The sequence below is a fragment of the Gavialis gangeticus genome, unplaced genomic scaffold (genome assembly GCF_001723915.1).
Source record: "Gavialis gangeticus isolate Ggan-Ray unplaced genomic scaffold, GavGan_comp1, whole genome shotgun sequence".
Lineage (NCBI taxonomy): Eukaryota > Metazoa > Chordata > Crocodylia > Gavialidae > Gavialis > Gavialis gangeticus.
Genome location: NW_017729024.1, coordinates 31,396,088 through 31,401,032, shown reverse-complemented (window position 1 = coordinate 31,401,032; position 4,945 = coordinate 31,396,088). Strand labels below are relative to the sequence as shown.

Here is a 4,945-nt window from a genome sequence, read left to right as displayed (position 1 = left end):
TATACAAGAGTAAGACCTCATTTTTAGCTAATATGCAATCACCTCTGTATACACCACACAAATGCACACACATCAGGACAAAAATATATTTTTAAATAATATTAAAATATGTTATTGTCAATGTTTGATTTTTAGTATATAACTTATTTTTTTTTCCCAGTTCCAAGATGGCAAACCCCCTTCCAAAAAGGAGTATTTCTGGGGCAAGGGGAAGGATTTCCAATGGTAAAGGTCAGGGGTTAGGGGTGGGACTTCCGGTCCCGAGATGGCAACCAGGGAGCAGGGCACCTGTCAAAGGGCAGGGCTACCCTTGCATCCCTCAACAGCTCACCAAAACTAATTAAGCGCCCCTCCAGCCAAAATAATTCCCTGCCCCTGAGTTAGATGCTCAAGAAAGCTGTCAATTAATATCAGCTGAGCAAGGTGCCATAGTTTTTAACATGAGCTGTATTTTTTTTAATCTCTGATTTTGTAGCCACCAGGCCAAAACCTGCTTGATTTTACTGGGTTAATTTGGCTTCAGCAAGAGTAAGCAAGTATAAGAGCAGAACGTTAATCTAATGTGAACAAATACTAATTAAAACCACAATAAACCCATAGTTGCTGTTTGCTTTTATCATTTTTAACTCCAGACCAAAATTGTTTTGTAGGCTCATTTAATGTCAGAATTCAGCTCTGCTGTTATTTGGTTATTCTATACTTCGGGTGTGAAGTAAATCGCATCATTTGCAGTCGCATAGCTATAATGGAAATCCACTGTGCGTAAACAAATTCAGATGCCGATTTACTATGTGCGGTACAATCCTGAAAAGTTCTGAGTGCCTTGTAAGTTGTCCTGAGCATTGTGAACTCCCAGTAAAGTTCATAGGAATGGAGGCTACTGAGCATTTTATCAGAAGTGCTCAGTATATTCCAGGATCAGGGCCTAAATGACTGACTGGAAAAATCAAACATCCAATGACTCCCAAGATGTCCCTAGGCAGTTTACTGCAAGATTAATTTCAAGTTTTAATGAAAATAAATGGTAATGATCTAATGGGGTTTTTAATTAGAAAATATACACAGTCTTTCAATTCATTCCATAAGAGTCCTGAGTGGTTGAAAAGCAAACAGAGAATCATACCAATCATTTATGAATATAAAAATACACAATACACATTACCAATTGCTCTAGAAAAATGTACATGTGTGTATGTGTTCATAATAAGAAATTATGGAGCTGATAATCTAATAATATAGGCATGCCCACAATAAGGCTCTGATCCTGATGTTTTAAAATTTTGTTGCTCTGTGACAAAACTGTAATTTCAGTGAGATCTGGGATCAGGCACTCCCTGAAAACAGGGGTTTGTACCCACTTGCTGTTTATGTAGCTGTTATCTCAACTACACAATGTTTTCCCTTATGCCACACTGTCTTGCTTCCTCAGTTAAAATGCTTCATGTTGCAAATGTTGCCATATGGTTTCTTCAAGATAAAAAAAAAAATACCCTGGATTTCTTTTGTTGCTAGCCTATTTCCAATGTTTTCTATTCTGGAGATGCAAATAGACTAAGGAAGATTGCATTAAGCAGACCAAACCATATAGAATATGGCTGTTTGACAATAAAAATCTCAGACAACTTTTTAAAATGGAAGATTATTTCAGGGATTTATTATTAAAAACTTAATCCCTTTCCCCTTGACATTTCTTTACTTACTATATATTCCATAATGAACAGCTTTTATTTTTTCTAAATTTTGCAAGCTGTGGATTGTCTAATAGATTCTTTTCCCATCTGGATAAAGTAGAAAGTTTGGTCTCGTAAGATAAAGAGAAGCTGAGTGTATTTAATGTTGACTACATCAGGAATTTTGCAGAGGAGTTGGAAATTCAGTAGTAAAATATGTGATGGAACTAAACAAAGCAAAAGGCAATGAAAAGCAAATCTGCCTTCAGTTTTATAGAGGACCTTAAGCACCATCTTAGCACTTAAAAAATACATGAATAAAATGGTTCTCTGGTCTCTAATTTCTAAATGAAACATTCATTTTCTTTTATAATCAAATCCTGCAGATTGTGTAGCGTGTTCCAAAAAATGAAAATAAAGAGACAGCTAAGTAATATATTGTGCTCAATAAATAATGCTTTTTCAGAGCCGTACATGCTGGAGTACTCAGTGCGAATATATTTCTCTATAAAGCTTTTGTGAATTCACAATTCTGAAATTCTGAGATAATTTATAAAACAATGGCAATGGAACATGAGAAATACAAAATTAAATGCACAAAAGTTAAGAAATGAAAAACAGTAAGACATGTGTAAGACAGCTAGCCTGGAGATGATGCGTACAATTTACATGTGAAGTCACAAACTTTCTTACACAGGTGTTTTATTCAAGAAAAAAGAAAATTACAGAACAAATCTTCTACAGCATTCTAGCTTTGTTTCCTTTTTTGCCGGGGAACTTGGCCTATCTGGAACTCTACCTAACACAGAGATATTTCATGTCTGAATAATATACCATAATTAAATGTATTACCCTGGAATAATAATCAGACTGCAAAGCATTTCCTTCATAGGATAGGAGCCTAGAAATGTAAAAGTAATCCCTTCTTTTATTTAGAAATAAATAGCCCATTTACCAGCAAAAACAGACTTGGAAATATTTTGGGGGAGAAATAACCCACTCCGCACTTCCAGCCCGTCACTGGGATTGAAAAGAATAAACTGCTAGTGACCAATTCTATAACAAGTAGTTGGATCTCTCTCTTTCTTTTTTCTTCCCTTCCCCTCCTCACCATCCCCACCCACCACAGACTTTTTAAACAGGAATCCTCTATCTATGAAGTTTCTCAAAGAGTCCTCCTGATAATTTTGTATACTGCATAATTGGTCCCCATATTGAATAATGCTACATACAGATCTCTTTGCCCATATTGAAAAATATGTATTTAAACTGGAACATGTGCAAAGAATGGGTACTAAAAGGATTAAAGAAACACAGAACGTCTTGTAAGTGAAAAAGTAAAAGCTTTTTTTATTTTACCAAAATGAAAATTAAAAGGAGACATGTGGGAAGGAGTTTAAAAAGAATGCATTTAGGGTAAATATCAGTGAGAAGAGCTATTTAATCTAAAAGATAATACTGGTGCAAGATTGAATGAATAAAAACTGGTCACAAACAAATGTAGACTGGGATTTAGAAGTTTTTTCTAACTATTCAATGAATAAAAGGCCTTTCAACTAAGTAGTGGGAGCTACAAGCCTGTTTTTTTAAAGATGCAATACAAGTCTAGTGAAGAGTTAGGAAGTTAGGAATAGGAAACTGAATAAGTGATATGTAGTTTTAAGTGTTTGGTATCTAAATGAGGGGGTAGAAAGAAGTATTGAGACTCATGTACATTGATTACATATGTGGGGAACGTTAGGTAATTGCATGCCTCACGGTGTCCACTAGTTGCCTATGGGACAGAAATAATTTTTGCTTGTTTTGTTTTCTCTTGAAGGTATTGCTTGTCTTTTGGAAGTGGGGATGCTCCACCTTCCTCTGGAACATTGGTTATCATCCCTGGGTAGATCATAGAAACATAGAATCAAAGAAAATTAGGGTTGGAAAGGACCTCAGGAGGTCATCTAGTCCAAACCCCTGCTCAAAGCAGGACCATCCCCAGGATGTGGGAGAATGCGTTGAGGGAATCAGTATGGAGAAACTTCTCATGCATGTGGATTGTGGATGAACTAATCTTAAGATTTAGGGTCAGGAAGGAATTTCCTCCAGGGAATAGTCTCCCAAGGTTGTCAGGATTTCGTTTTGTTGTTCATTCCTCTGTTGTTTTGGACATAATCTACCACCTAGGATCATCTGACTGACTACTTTATCTAACAGTTTCTAGGCTACCAGACATAAGTGGTCCCTTTGTTTCTCTTCTCTTCACAGTTGTTTTTTGGATAGTGTGGCAGTGCTTATTTTATTGGGTGCTTTCTGACTGGGTGTGTGAGAGATACTCATGAATGTTTTTGTAGATCCTTTTGGATACATGGCTGCCTGCAACTTCAGAGGACTAGACTCTATGATCTTGGTGGTCTTTTCCAGTTCTATGCTTCTAAGAAAACATCCAATCCTTAGGCTGACCCTATGTGGTATGGAAGGAATAGATTTATACTTTTGTGAGAAATAATGGACATGTTTTGCAATCCTAGTCATTTTGAATAGTTGTTTGCCAACATTAGATCCTACAATATTTGTGCAATTATACCAGAGATTAGTTCAGGTGTCTATTGCAGGCCACATTTTGCTTTCTGATGTTCACTAGTAGCACTCTAGTGAGTGCCCTCCAAAAGCCCTACATTTCATTTATGGTTTCTACCTGCTGAAACCAGTGGAGAGAGACTCTCAGAGAAAGACATGCTCTTAATATTTTGTTCAAACAAATGTTCTTGATACCTTTGCTGCCAATTTTTTTTATTTTTATTCTAGATGTGTTTCTCAAAGTTGATTATTGAAAATAATCATCACTAAATGAACACTAAAGATCAATATAACTTGCCATCTCAATTTTAAATGTCACTCTTCATGTATTTTACAAGTTCACTGATGTGTCTGTGATAAATTTTTTTCTAATTTCACTTGAAGCAATGTAAATAAGAAGTAATCCCACTGAAATAAAGTGTTCCACTGTAAACTCAGTGAAAGCATGACCAGTATTGGATCAAATAAACAGTCATTTCTGATGTCTCAATAAAACTCTTACTGCTAGGGCTCGGTGGCAGAGTGACTAAGTTGACTATAACCTATAGCTCTGAGGACAGGAATTTCAGCCTTGTTCTGGCCTCATTTTGAAACCCACTACCAGTCAGCCCAAAAGTAAATGGGTACCTGGGGAATCAACAGTGTTAACCATATCATTTCCAGATGAACCTTAATTGTGTTATCTTAAGGTAGGTCATAGGTGACTCCTGGGG

At 36.3% G+C, this 4,945-nt stretch overlaps 1 long non-coding RNA gene across 1 annotated transcript in view; it reads left to right on the top strand.

Annotated features, from left to right (window-relative positions):
* LOC109298185 overlaps positions 1 to 4,945 on the top strand; it is a 14,224-nt gene that overhangs the window by 616 nt on the left and 8,663 nt on the right. The gene's annotated exons all lie outside the window — the stretch shown is intronic.